Below are 15,535 nucleotides of genomic sequence, written 5' to 3' on the forward strand. Positions count from 1 at the left end.
CAAACTCCACGTCCCCCTCACACCTCCTGCCCACCACCATCCAGATGCTGCCAAAGGAAAGGTCAGAAAGGGGAAATGTCTTGCCTTTGGCCACCCTGTTAGCCACAGCACTCCACAGTGTATCCACCATGTAACCCAACACGACTGGTACCTACCAGTGACCCGACAGCTCCACGGGGAGGAAGGGGAGGGAAGGAAAGCGAAGTCGTCAAGAAGAGGACCGCGTCCTGTAAGCAATCATATCCGACCTAGCACTGGGCACGTGCCCTGGCAAGCAAGACGTCTATGCTGCAACAGAGGCAGAGCCTGCACTCCGGGTCTGAATCCCAGCTCCCCACTTGCCAGCACGTAACTCTGGGCAGCTTCCTTCATTTTCTGGGTCCAAGTTCCCTCACCTACAAAACAGGACCAACAGTACTACCCAACTGGCTCTGTATCAAGAGCATAGCACATGAGGATGTATATCGCACCTAGTACATTTATTTCCTCACCTGCAGTAGGTACTCGAAAATATGACTGTTGATTACCAGAGTCCATCCATAAATGTTTTATTGAAATAGTAAATTCATAACCCAAGTCTGATTAGAATTGGATTTCCAGAAGCCAAATCCAGTGGTCACTCTACAATAACACAGGGTCTCTTCCTTCCAAACTCCAAACGATGGTGTGCCTGCCACGGCCACACCTGTCAGGCTACACAAGCAGCAAGGGCCCCCTGAGACCTGAACATCAGATATCTGGCTGGAGGCCTCAGCAGGTCTTCAACACCATGGCTGGCAGTTTCTAAAAGCTAAAGCTGGTGTGTGAGTGAGCTGATCATGACGGCAGCTTTATAACATGCACCTGACAGATGGCACGTTGACAGTGAGGGGACCTTCTCTGGGCTGGGACAGAGAATGGCAAATCAACCATCACTGGAGCAAGGCTCTTCCAGCAGAGCTGTGAGGCACTGCTTAGAAAGCTGATGGCCGGCTGTAATCTTGAACAATTACATTAATTAAAAGGTGCATCTTTATGAAGCAACATTTCCCAGGGAGAGAGAGGAGTGAGAAACACAAAAGTGGGAAGGGAGGCTGCAGGAAGGGGACCCACTCCCCAGAAGCCCAGCGTGATCTTCGGGCCTCCAGACGGGACCCAAAGAAACCTGGCTGCCCTTTATGTGCCATGAAAAATCAACCCCCACCAAAAAAAAAAAAAACAAAAACACTTTCTCATGGTCATTGAGAAATACTAGAAAAATTTATTACAGGGCATGATGTGCTAGACACCTGAAATGAGTGACTGAGAAGAGGGTCTTGGGAGAGTGGAAAATGTTAAACGGGGTGCTCAGCATCAGCCTTGCCTTACTGAGAAGGTTCTAATTCAGCAAAGACCTGAAAGAGGTGAGGGCTTCAGCCTCATAGATAACCAGCAAGGAGCACTTCAGGAAGAGGGGTGTCTCTCTGAGGTGCAGACAAAGCCTGCACTCTGGGTTTGAATTCTAGCTCCACCACTTCCCAGCATGTAACTCTGGACAACTTTCTTCATTTTTGGGTCTACATTCCCTCACCGACAAAGCAGGACCAACGGTACTACCTGGTTGGCTCTGTATCAAGAGCATACCACGTGAGGGAGGACATATACTCCACCTAGTACATTTACCCACTTGGAGGGGGACTCACAAATATGACGGGTGATTACCAGAGTCCACCCATAAATGTCTGAAATAATGAATGCACAACCCAAGCCTCTGCAAAGACAATAAATTAGCAGTGTGTCCACATATTCCTTCAATAGCTAAAATACACAGGGGCTGAGCATCAGAGGGAGGAGAGGAGACAGGGAGGTAAGTGGGAGGGGACAAGGTTACGGAGAGCCTTTCAAGCCATTGTAAAAACTTTAGATTTTACTCTGAGCAGCTAGGGAGCCACTGCAGAGAAATGATACATTTCACTTAGATGTTAACAGGATCCCTCCGGCCACATGTTGAAAACAACAGACTGCAGACAGAAAAGCTGGAAACATGGAACCCAGTGAGGAAATTACTGCAATAATCCAAGTGAGTGTGAATGGTGACCCGAATCCGTGAAAGAAGGTAAGAAGTAGCTGCTTCTAAACACATTTTAGAGATAGAGAAAACAGAATTCTTGAGGAATAGGTATGAAGTTGAACAGAATGGTAAAGAATGACTCCACGGTATCTGGCTTAAGCAACTGGAAGGATGAAGTTGCCACCATCAAAGTCAGGGAAACTGCAGAGCAGGTTGGGAGTAAACCATCAGTCACGTTGAGTGCAGGATGACTGGAAGACACCCAGTAGAGATACTAGGTAGGTAAGTGGAGAGGAGTGCTTGAAATTGAGAAAATGCAGAAGTTGCCCTCATCTGGTACTGACAGCCACGAGCGTGCAGGAGACCACCGTGAGGAAGTGTGGAAGCAGCAGAGAGGAGGACTAGGACAGGGACGTGGACTGGATGTAAGACACTCCTATGCTGAGAAGTCAAGAAGAATGTGTCCTCGAAGCCCCTCCTGCAGCACCTCACAGTGCACAATCAGCTGAGCCAGCCCATCCAGCATAGAGGTGTGAAAACCTGTCCGGGTTGGTGTATGGCCAGAACAATGGCACAGGGCAGGGCAAAGATGCTCACCCAGGTCTTCAAGGTGCAGGTGGAGCTGTGTTGCAGTCAGAAGGGAAGGGACCTCCTCTATCCGGCTCCAGGTCTGGTTCTCCTGCACTGCTGCAGCAGTGCTGTAGTTGACAAAGTAAAGACATCCGCCCTGGTCCTCCGTGCAGCTGGCACTGTGTCACAATCAGCAGAAGAGGAACACCCCCAACCACCAGGTCCTGAGTGCACAGACGCAACAGTAACACGGCCCACAGGAGGAGACCGCTCACCCGAGCCCTCCATGAGAAGCCCTGCCACTGTCTGCAGGGTAAGAACACCCACCTGGATTCTTGTGCCAGCCATAGCTGTGCCCCAGTCCGTGGGGTAAGCACTCCCCCAGAGTAAGGACTCCCGCCTGAGTCCTGGCTGCGCAGCCTGTGTTGCCATTCACAGGGTAATACACTCGCCTGCATCGTGGGTGCCCCGCCACCGCCCTGCCACAGTCTACGAAGTAAGAACGCCCGACTGGGTCCCTAGTGTGCAGCCACAGCTGTGCTGCTGTCCACAGGATAAAAACTCCTGGCCACAGATGTGCCACAGGTGACAGGATAAGAATGCCCAGCTGGATCTTGGGGTGCACAGCCCCAGGTGTGCCTCGGTCCACAGGGTAAGAACATCGCGCCGGTCCTTGGTACCCAGTCGTCGCCGCTGAACTGCTGTCCTCATAAGAATGCCTATCTAGGTGGGTCCTTGGTGCACAACCACAGCCGCGCTGCAGTCCACAGAGTAAGGAGCCTGCCTGGGTCCTCCATACGCAGTCGCAGCTGTGCCGCTGCTCCCAGGGTCATGACGCCTACCCAGGTCCTTGGTGCGTGGCTACAGACGTACCACAGTCCTACGGGGAATGATGCCAGCTCATGTCTTCAATAAGCAGCTGCAGAATAGCCGCCGTATGAAGGATAAAGATGCCCACCAACATATGCAATCGCACCCTTGTCGCAGTCCGCAGGGTAAAGACGCTCACCAGGTCCTCCGCAGCCAACTGCAGGGTAGTGTCACCCAGGTAGCTCTCAGCGCCGGCTTCAGCAGCACCAGGCAATCCGCAGGGTAAGGGCGCCTGCCGGGCTCCTCGGCAGCTATCTGCAGGGTAGGGAACGCTCAGCTAGGTCTCAGTGCAGGGCTTAGCAGCGCTGAGATCAGTGGGGTAAAAAGCCCGCCCAGGTCCTCCACAGCCATCCACAGAGAAGGACACTCAGCTAGATCTCAGCGCGAGGCTTCAGCATTCCTGCGACCTCCAGAGCCACCCAGATCCTCCGTAGTCTACCACAGGGGAACACACCCAGCTAGGTATCCGTGCGCGGCTTCAGCAACGTCGTAATCCACAGTGTAAAGAGTCCGCCCAGGTCCTCCGCAGGCTTCCGCAGGGGAGGACACTCAGCTAGGTCTTTGAGCGCGGCTTCAACAGCACCAGGCGATCCGTAGGCTAAAAACGCCCCCCAGGGTTCTTCGCTGCCATCCGCAGGGCAGGGACAGCTAGGTCTCAGTGCACAGCGTCCACAGCACCAGCATCCGCAATATAATAACGCCCGCCCGGGTTCTCCACAGCCGTCCACTGGGTGGGGACACCCAGTTAGGTCTCAGTGCATGGCTTCAGCATCCCCGCTATGCACAAAGTAACGATGCCTCCTCCCTCCTCATCCTCTACAGCCGTCCGCAGAGGAAGACACCAGCTAGGTCTCAGTGCGCAGCTGCAGCATTCCTGCGATGCACAAAGTAATGGCGCCCACCCTGGTCCTCCGCAGCCCTCCGCAGGGGACGACGCCAGCTAGGTCTAAGTGCGCAGCTGCAGCAATCCCGCGATCCACAAAGTGCTGACGCCCGCCCATATCCTCTGCAGCCGCTCATAGAGGAGAACACCCAGCTAGGTCTCAGTGCGCAGCAGCAGCATTCCTGCGATGCACAAAGTAATGGCGCCCACCCTGGTCCTCCGCAGCCCTCCGCAGGGGAAGACGCCAGCTAGGTCTAAGTGCGCAGCTGCAGCAATCCCGCGATCCACAAAGTGCTGACGCCCGCCCATATCCTCTGCAGCCGCTCATAGAGGAGAACACCCAGCTAGGTCTCAGTGCGCAGCAGCAGCATTCCTGCGATGCACAAAGTAATGGCGCCCACCCTGGTCCTCCGCAGCCCTCCGCAGGGGAAGACGCCAGCTAGGTCTAAGTGCGCAGCTGCAGCAATCCCGCGATCCACAAAGTGATGACGCCCGCCCATATCCTCTGCAGCCGCTCATAGAGGAGAACACCCAGCTAGGTCTCAGTGCGCAGCAGCAGCATTCCCGCGATCAACAAAGTAACGACACCGGCCCAGATCCTCCGCAGCTGTGCACAGGGAAGGACACCTAGCTAGGTCTCAGTGCGGAGCTTCAGCAGCGCTAGGCCATTCACAGGGTAAAGACGCCCACCAGGGTTCTCCATCGCCATCGCAGGGTAAGACACTCAGCTAGGTCTCAGTGCGCAGCTGCAGGAGTGCCGCAATCCGCAATCCGCAATCCGCAATCCGCAAGGTACTGACGCCCTCCGTGATCCTCCACAGCCTTGGGCAGGGGAGACACCCAGCTAGGTCTCTGCACAGCTGCAGGAGTGCCGCAATCCGCAGGGTACTGATGCTCTCCGGAATCTGCCGCAGTATACCGCAGCATGGCGCAGCGGAGACACCCAGCGAGGTGTCTGCGCAGCTGCAGTAGTGCCGCAATCTGCAGGCTACTGACGCCCTCCAGAGTTCTCCGCAGCCTTCCGCAGAGGAGACACTCAGGTCTCAGCGGGCAGCTGCAGGAGTGCCGCAATGCACAAGCTACTGACGCCCATCCGGCTTCTCCGCAGCCTTCCACAGGGGAGGACGCATAGTTAGGTCTCAGTGAGCTGCTTCAGTATCCCGGGATCCACAAAGTAACAACGTTCGCCCAGATCCCCCGCAGTCGTCCCGAGGGAAGACACAGCTAGGTCTCAGTGCGCAAGTGCAGAAGTGCCGCAGTCTACAGGGTACTGACCACCGCCCGGGTCCCCCACAGCCTTCTGCAAGGGAGACACCCAGTTAGGTCCCTGCACAGCTGCAGGACTGCCGCAATCCACAGGGTACTGACGCCCGCCCGGGTCTCCGCAGGCTTCCACAGGGTAGGAACACCCAGCTAGGTCTCAGTGCCCGGCTTCAGCATCCCCGTGACGCGCAGGGTACTGACGCCCACCCTGGTCCTCCGCAGTCTTCTGCAGGGGAGGACATCCAGCTAGGTCTCTGCGCTGCTGCAGAAGTGCCACAATCCTCAGGGTATTGACGCTCACCCAGGTCTTCCGCAGCGTTCCGCAGGGAAGATACCCAGCTAGGTCTCAGCGCGCGGCTTCAGCATCCCCGCGATCTGCAGGGTATTGGCGCCCACCCAGGTCCTCCGCAGCCTAGAGCAGGGGACTGCGGAAGGAGTACCGCAGTCTTCAGGGTATTGACGTCCACCCGGGTCCTCCACAGCCTAGAGCAGCAGACTGCGGAAGGAGTGCCACAATCCTCAGGGTATCGACGCCCACCCAAGTCCTCCGCAGCCTTCCGCAGGGGAGATACACAGCTAGGTCTCAGTGCGCAGCTTCAGCATCCCCATGATCCGCGGGGTACTGATGCCCACCAAGGTCCTCCGCAGCTGTCAGCAGGGCATTAAAATAAGCAGGGTAGTGATACCCAGCCAGGTCTCCGTGCATGGTTTCAGGAGTGCCGCGATTCACAGGGTATTGATGGTCACCCAGGTCTTCTACTGCAGTATGCAGGGTCGGGACACCCAGTTAGGTCTCGGTTCGTGACTTCAGCCGCAACATGATCCGCGCAGTAAGGACGCCCGCCAGCCCAGGTCCTCCATGTACCACTGCGGCTCTGGCGCAGACTGCAGTGGAAACACCCCTAGTCGTACGTCCGGCCCCGCCCTCAGCCACTCCCTTCCTGGGCACCATTGGGGCCCAGAAGCAGGGCTGTGCTCGCACCGGATCCGAAGCAGACTCTGCATTCAGGCTCACGTGCTCTGGAAGGGGAGGGTGCTGGAGATGAGGGCGGCTGTGCGTCTGCGAGCTGTGAAGGCTGTTTGCAACTGTAATCTCGCTCACCGGAGACAGGCCCTGAGGATGACTCTGTGTCCTAGACTGCGGGTATTTACACGGGGCCTCTTCCGTGCCTTTCCGAAGCGAAAACCTGGGTGGGTTCGGGGGCGTCAGCGCTAAAATCCTATAGGCTAAGTTCCAGGGCCTTCTTGCTTTATTAACTAAAGGACTAGTAACAGCCTCAGAGCGCTCCCTGGAGGACCATTTGTGACTTACTAATTTCTAACAAAAAGTTGAAATTAAGAAATTTCCACCTTTTTATGCTTTTGTACATGGAGTGCTATTTGAACCATTTATGTTTTCTTATTTGTCCTTCCTCTTCTAGCCACAGGCCATCTTTTGGCCAGGAAGCTTTAGTCCAAATCAAAATGAGCATATTTTTTTCTTTGAGAGGAAGTCTTGCTCTGCCACCCAGGCTGGAGTGCAATGGTGCCATCTTGGCTCACTCCAACCTCTGCCTCCCAGATTCAAGTGATTCTCCTGCCTCACCCTCCCAAGTAGCTGAAATTACAGGTGCACACTACCATGCCTAATTTTTGTATTTTTACTAGAAATGGAATTTCACTATGTTGGCCAGGATGGTCTTGAACTCCTGAGCTTAGGTGATCCACCCGCCTCTGCCTCCCAAAGTGCTGGGATTACACACCTGAGCCACTGTGTCTGGCCATTAAAATAAGCATTTTAACATACATTTTTAGGTGCTGATCACAGAGAAATATTTGAAAATTCTGGTTACTATGAATTTGGGTTGGTTTTGTAGGGTCTTCTTCTTCTTCTTTTTTTTTTTTTTTTTTTTTTTTTGAGACATAGTTTTCCTCTTGTCACCCAGGCTGGAGTGCAATAGTGCAATCTCGGCTCACTGCAACCTCCACCTTCTGGGTTCAAGAAATTCTCCTGCCTCAGTCACCCAAGTAGCTGGGATTACAGGCATGAACCACCACATCCAGCAAATTTTTGTATTTTTAGTAGAGATAGGGTTTCGCCATGTTGGCCAGGCTGGTCTCGAACTTGTGACCTCAGGTGATCCACCCACCTCAGTCTCCCAAAGTGCTGGGATTACAGGTGTGAGCCACCGTGCCCAGCCTGGTTTTTTGTTGTTGTTGTTGTTGTTGTTTCCTTTCTTTTTTTTCTTTTTGGTAAATTTTGCATGAGGAAAGGAATGTCTTCAGAGTTGGGAAAAATATTTATTTCATGATATTCTGGTATACCAATATTTAAATTGCTATTTGGAGTGTCTTATCCCAGTTAAATATCAGATTGGCTCCAGAAAATGCATATTGGAGAGTAGTTTGCTTTTTGTTCCTTGTGGTTTTATATGCTGTTTTGTTGGTTTGTATCTGCCTAGTTACCAGAGTCCAAACTGTAACAGAATGTAGTTAAAACCAGTGATTGATGTAACTTATGATGCTCTGTAAGAGACAATAAATGTGGTATTTGGGGTTGTTGCTGTGATTACTAGTGCAACTCAAAATTATTGCTTCTCTCAAAGTTTATAATACTCTGTGTTAACTTTAATTTGAAAAAATGTGACTAATGTGTTTTCCTGACTACCCAGGTGGAAATGAAAGAAAGAGATGTAATAGACTCATGTGAATTTAATGGAAAATCTTAGCCTGGGTCTCAGAGAAATTGAAATTCTTATAAATGTCTTAAGTAGGTGTTTGGCACATACTGCTAGACAATAAATATTTGTCCAATAAATCAAATACCAGCCTCCCCCTACCACACACACACACAGAGAGAGACATGAGGGAGGAGAAGACATAGTTTACCATGTTCTCTCCCACACACAACTTCCTCTTTGGCTGGTCCACACACAACTCTTGGTTTGGTTTGGTATGGACCTGCCTAGTTCACTGCTTACTTCTGTCTCCATCTTCTGATTAGAGTAGGTTGAAGGGAGGACAGAAGGAGAGAGACTGGAGAAGTGAGCAGAGACAAGTTTTTCAGGAGGCTGGCCTGTAAAGGCCAACAAGAATGGCAGTGTGGACTCAGAGGACACATGGCTGCCTTTTGCACTTGATGCTATCTTGCTGCATGATTCTGGGCAAATACTTTCAAGTTCTGCCTCTCACTCTGTCCACCTGCAGAGCGAGGGGCTGGGCAGGGTAAAGCTCAACCCCCCACAGGCCTGCAGCTCCCATTTTGAGGGAGTTGCAACGCTGAGTGTCTGAAGAGCCAGGGTCATGTCTGACTTAACAAGATGATGCACAATCCTCACCAAACAAGCACCCAATGATGAAATGAAGGGATGCCAGAAAGCAGGAATTCCACTAGCAGGAGGAGGCATGAAAGACCTGCCACTCCCCACTCCCACAGCACAGACGAGAGGACCGAGGGACGAGGTAACAACAGAGGGTTAGCAGTAGGGTTTCCTCATACTCAGCCTGAGACACCCTCCTTACTTACATCAGCGCTCTCTTCCAGACCCTCGATGATAATTGTTTAGGAGCTTCCCTTTTTCAGGAGCATTTTGAATGTAGCATTATTGGGGCAAATATTTACCTCCCTGTGCCTCAGTTTCCTCATCTGTAAACCAGGACTAGCAATAGGACCCACCTTGGAGAATTGTGAAGATTTAATGACAGAACTCAAGTGAGGCAGCGCCTCTCACCAGGGGCAATTCTGTCCCCAACCCCACCTGCAGGGGAGCTTTGGCAATATCTGGTTGACATTCTGGTTGGTACAAGTGATTGGGGCAGGAAGGGACCCTACTGGCCTCCAGTGGGTTGAAGTCAGGGATGCTGCTAAACATCCTATATCCTGTACCCACCCCCAATGACAAAGAATTATCTAGAAAAAATGTCATAGTGTTGCTGTTGAAAAGTCCTGATGTGAAATCTTAGAATAGTGCCTAGAATCTAATAAGTAGCAATAAAGAATAGTTGATACCACATTACTAATGATACCGTCATGACTACAAAGCACTCTCCTTAGCCATGATGCTATCTCAGCTGGTCTTCATAATGACCCTCGGAGATGCACACTACTATTCTTTTTACAGATGAAGGTACTGAGAGGTTCTAAGACAAAATGTGACTTGCCAAGAGTTGCCCAGCTAAGAAGAAACAGGATCAGTCTTGAACAGGGGCAGCCCAACTCCTGTGTTCTTTCTACCACTCCACCCTCCCACCTGGGAGAGAGAGGCAGTGTATACCAACAGCTGATTCCTGAGCAACAGAAATACGTGCTTTTGAGCATATCAATGAAGATATCTGAAGAAATAATTTATTGGCATGCATCTCTAAATCCAGACGCTGGACCATCCCTTTGCTTCCTATGTTTATTCATTCACTCAGCAGTTACTTAGCACTTATCCTGGGTACCAAGCATTGTACCATATGCCAGGCTGGAGACGCAGGGATGAAACTGTCTCCTGGGAGGGCAGATCTGTAAACAAAGAATGACAGTAGAATACATGTGCTACACTGCATGCCAGGGCTGTCAGCTATAAGCACAGAGCTATGGAGCCAGAGGAAAGACCTCTGCAACAGCTTGAATGGAACCAGAAGGGCTCCCCGCTCTGCGATGGGTCTTGAAGAATGAGGCGTTTTCTAGGAAGATCAGTGAAGAAAGATGTTCTTGGAAGGGAGAACTATGAAGCAACATGGCATATCATCAGGAATAAAGATGACTGAGCCCCTGAGGTCTGTGAGACACTCACAGGCCCCTGCAACAGTTGGATATCTACGTGGGCACTCACGATCTTAGACAAATAATATGCAAGTAGTATGATGGCAGGATGGGGGCAGATGTGAACTAGCTAGGGAAACAGATGAAAGAGGCCAAGTTTCCCCCCAGGTTTTCAGCCGCGGTCTGAAATGCAGCAGCTCTGAGGCAGGGAGATGACAACACAGGCGGCAGGAATGCTGCGTCACACACAGGTGCTGCGAAAAGCTATGACACACACCCTCCTGGGGGTGCCATTCCCCAGCCCAGGCACCAGGCTTGGACCAGCTGTAGTTACCCAGCTAACAGAAGAATGATTCACACCAACAAGCGTACTTCTTAAACATCCTTCTTGTGATTAGGACATTTCCCAGAGTTGCCGCGAACTGAAGCCTCACTTCCTCTTTCTAACCCTTTTAGAAACAGTGTTAATGGCGACACTTAACGACATGGAGCTCCCTGAGTTGACTTGCCTCTGCTTGCCCCCTGGGCCTGTCATCCACGCTACATCGTGGCAGGGTCCCGCTCAGCAGCAGCCCTGACTGCATGGCTCCTGGGACAGCCCAAATGTACTTAGGCACCACGTGGCCAGCTCCCACCACCCACCCCGAGGACTGAAGGTTATACAGATACATAGACCTAGTCCACCCTCCGCCAGGTCTCCCCTTTCCAATCCCAGGTCATAAAGTCCTAGGTTCCTGTTTCTTACTGTGATTAGCAGCATATCATTATCATTAGTGGCCTCACCCAGAGGCCTCATCTCAAGGGAAATAGTGCTTGACACATCATAAATGCTCTATAAATATATGGCAAACTGATGGATGAATTGGTAATTTATTCTGAACACTCAGCGCTTCTCTTGAGACTTTGGCTCACACTGTTGAATCTGTCTCCTCCTGGTTATCCGGTTTGACTCCCTGGGCTGGTCAGATGGCTCCTTCCTGGCCACAGTACAGGGTCCTTCTTCCCGGAACCACTGGGCCTCCTCATTGTCAAGAGAGAAAGAAACAACTATACTTCACAGACACCTGCTTAGGAGACAAAACAGAGCGCCATGTGTATAAACCTCCTGATGTGCCTTATCTTTTCACACTTCCCTCCCTTTGAGCACCCTGTGGACGCTCCATCTACCCTTCTCTTGCCCACCTGGTAAACACCTCATCTCCTCCAAGACCAAGGGGTACCTGCTCTGTGAAGCCTTTCCTCAGCTCCTCCTCCTGCCCTCCTTATGTCTCCTCTGGGACACTTTCTTCTTGTCTTTAATCACGTCTTCATTACCTAACTTACCCTGTGGCGGGGAGGCTCCAGGAAGGAGACAGACTGCATGCGGTCTGAATTGCAGACCACCCGAGGGTCTATACTCAGAGGGCCAGCGGGCAGCGTTACCAGGCTGGCCACTCCATCACAGGAGACCTCATGTGGCAGAAGGTCTCTCATTTTTCCTTAAAAGCAGAAAGGACAAGAACGAGTGATGAAAGGTCCAAGCCTATCCAAAGAGCTAAATCACCAAGTCAAATGTGGATTTTGTAATGATGAATTAAAAAAAAAAAAAAGTCTGGTGCTCAGATCAAAAAGCAACACCAATGACAAAGTGCTGGGTGATGAATCACACAGGGCTCAGCTCAACATTCAGAACAAAGGCAAGGTCAGTGCTGCCGGGGCGAGAGCCTCTCTGCCTGCTTCCTCATTCAGCTCCTGAACGACGGCCATCAGAGCGGAGGCCCTGGGTCCCAAAAACTCAGCACCAGGTTTGCATTTTTGGGTCAGACAGCCGTTCACAGAAAAGCCAGAAGAGTTGCTGACAGGTGCCTAGGAAACTGATTTTGACTGAAGATCAAAAAGAATTTCCCAACTATCAGTTATCCCAAAACTAAACAAGATGCCTGAGAGGGGACTGCCGGTTCCTAGGCAAGTTCACACAACATCGGTCCCTGAGGAATGCAGGTCAAGCCAGGCCTCACCAAGATGCCTGCAGGGTGAGTAGATGCCATGGCCTATGGGGCTGCTGGGATGGCCGTTCAAAGCAACCATACACGGAGGGGCAGACACCAGCCGTGTTCTTGGTCGGGGGCTGCGGGGGGCGGAAGTGAGGTGGGACAGGGAAACCCAAGCTTTGGAGCGAGAGAAACAGACTGAGGTCTCTTACTGACCGGCTGTGTGACCTCAAAACGGCCACTTCACCTCTGAGGCTCAAACTCTTCCCGTGAAAAAGCAGGATAACGCCAACCTCAAATGTATTGTTATGAGAACGAAGTAAGGTAGCCTATATAAAGGGCTTGAACAGTGCCAAGCTCCACAGAGATACACAGAAACACAGACCCCTTTCCTGTGTTTCTCCTTGAATAGTACTGATCTTTACATCCCTGGCAATTAGCAAAGTGTCTGGCACATAATACAGTCTTAATAAACATGTGCAAACTTTCACATTTCAGTGGCGCCTCTGTTCAAAACAGGAGTTCGGATCCTGAGCTCCACGAGTGCCGGCAGTCTAAGAATCTCCGGGCATAGAGAGGAGATTTTGTGCATGTGTCCTTTCTTTTGAGGGAATGATCCATGGCTTTAAATTAGAGATTCAAAGGAGTCCTTGGCCAAAAATACAGCAAGGACCACCGTACTACAGGCATTGAAACCACCACTGGGAGCATAGCCTTCTTCTCCTCCTCTCTACTCTGCTTTCAAGTCCCGGTTCAATTCAAATCCCCTCCTCTGAAGTCTCAGAGCACTTACTGTCTGTACAAGGCCTTAGTAATTATGAAATCTCAGATCCACAGGAAGGTAGAAACGGAAGGCTTTTTACAGTCATTCCTTTGTTTATTCACTAAGTATTCAGTTCAGCTCCTCCAATGCACCAGGCATGGCGCTCTATGCTAAGACCAGAACATCAAGTAAAATGGAACAGTCCCCGCCCTCCAGACAACTGCAACAAAGATAAAACTAAGTAACTGAATAACTGTCATTGTAAGAGATCCAAAGGATGCTATGAAAGGGGCATGAAGCCGAGCCGTCCAGAATTGGAGGCAAATGTTACTGTGGGAGCAGCCCTCAGTTCCAGCAATGCCTCTCAGAAGTGACACCGGAGAATGGAGGAGGAGGCAGCCAAGTGCAAGGGCGAAGAGGAATGGTGCCGCAGGCAGTAGGTAAGTATGGCCAAGGCTTACAGGCGAGAGCATGGGCATCATTTCCTTGTGGCCAGGCCACAAGACAGCCATGGGAAGAGCTGAGGCAAGACTGGCCAAGGGTGTGGGCTTTATTCTAAGGGAGGTGGGAAGGCATGCATGGTGCACTCTGATTGGGGGTCACAGAGGCAGCACGGAGACTCAATCTGTACAGGGCAGAGAGGAGTGAAACATTTAAAGTCTGGCAGTTTCCATCTTGCCCACAATTTAGGCCAGGAAGAGCAAGTATGGGGCTCTTGGTTTTCAAAATGTGTGTGGTGGGGGTGGGGTGTAGGGAGACGAGACAGACATGCACATATATATGCATGTAGATATGAGGATACATGTGTTTATATATAGACAGGCTATCCTCTGGGTGATATCTGAACTCAAAATTCACTGATTCATAAATCTGTGGAGGATGAATAGAGAAGGGGGTGGGTGGGGGTTGAGAATTTCCCAGTACAGTCCTCTGTTTCCAAATAAGGAAACTGAGTCCTAGAGAAGGTAAATAGCCAAGTATATAATTATCAAATAAGTCTCTTAGTTATTTGGAAAACCAGAATCAGAAGCCAAACTGCAGATGCCCAGCCCTGCGCCCACAAGCTCTAGGGGCACAGCCCACAGCCCGTCGTCACACATCTTAGATCCCTGGCAGCCTCTCAGAGTGGATGGGCAGCACTTGCTCAATTCTGATGAGCTCGTTTGGTCTTTCATCCCCAACCCAGTCACATAGAAGCTCTGCACCGGGCACCAGCCCGGTGCCTGACCCAGAGAAGGCGCTGAAAGCGAAGTGTCAATGTGACTTCACAGCATTTTGGTAGTACAAATCTTGATTCGCCCCCTTGCCCAGGGCCTTCCCAGCTCCCACAGCTACTCCTACCCTCAGGCCTCCCAGGTGTGTATGACCAGGAAGCTAAGTTGAAAGGATGAAGCCTTTTTGAAGGGTGGTTGTCAGACTCCCCCACCTTAGAAGAGCATCTTCCTGATGGTGTTTTTGGTTTGGTTTGTTCTCTGTTGTGTCCCAGTGCCTAGAAGCACGCGCGGTGTGCAGAAGGCCCTCAGCAAGTATGCAGGGAATTCACTGGCCGGATGTTCCCCATGACCCATGCAGCTACTATTTGGCTTCAGCGAGAGCAGTGTGACATTTATCTGTTATGTATTTGGGGGATCTGTGAAGGTTTCACTTGAAGCAGCAACATCCTATGACTAAGAATAGATTGAAAACCACTATCCAGAGGGGAGATATTTTTTTCTTTTCCTTATTTCGAGAAGCCTTTTTACTTACTGAAAAACAGTGCAATATAAATGGAGTTTCCAAAAACCAAAACAGAGGTAATTTATAACTACCCAAAATACTTTACTTTTCCTTTCCAATTCTGAAACAAATGTGATTCCAAAATGCCTCTAGGTACATGTTCAGATTTTATAAAAATTACATAATGAAAGTGATGCCTCACAAGCAAAGGGAAGGTAAGGTCGACACAAGCCTCTCGCCATCTGTGGGCAGAGCACAGAGACAAACAGAGGCCCCCCCCACCTGCTGAGCACCAGGAGGACAACCCGAGTGACTCCAGGACTTTCTGAGATGGGGAGGGGGCACTATTAATCACTCCTGGGCAGTATGAACAGGGCCTGTCTCGGACAAACCGGGACACAGGTCAGTCTGGTAATAACCAGCAGCAGGTCATTAAATGCGAGGTCACCATTGGTCAAAATGGATGATGATCATCTGGGAGGGTCAAGTCCTAGCAAAATATGATTGCCACTCAAAAATATGAAGACAAAACAGACCACGTGGCACAGTGATACAAACATATCTGGGTCTAAATTCCAGGCCTGCCATTTACTAGGTGCATCACCTTGAAAAAAATACTATACGATGTATCCCTCAGGGTTAAGGATTAAATAAGAAAAAAAAATATGAGTGTAATCTACTGCACCCTACTGTGTTCAGAGGGTTGTGGGTATAGTGAGAAGCAGCTAAGGGTCAATGGTGC

At 50.9% G+C, this 15,535-nt stretch overlaps 1 protein-coding gene across 9 annotated transcripts in view; it reads right to left on the reverse strand.

The window, feature by feature from the left end:
* The window catches only part of TRAPPC9 (trafficking protein particle complex subunit 9), a 732,314-nt gene that overhangs the window by 362,263 nt on the left and 354,516 nt on the right, over nucleotides 1-15,535 (reverse strand). The window lies entirely within an intron of this gene.

Source organism: Macaca mulatta, chromosome 8 (genome assembly GCF_049350105.2).
Source record: "Macaca mulatta isolate MMU2019108-1 chromosome 8, T2T-MMU8v2.0, whole genome shotgun sequence".
NCBI classification, from domain to species: Eukaryota; Metazoa; Chordata; class Mammalia; order Primates; family Cercopithecidae; genus Macaca; species Macaca mulatta.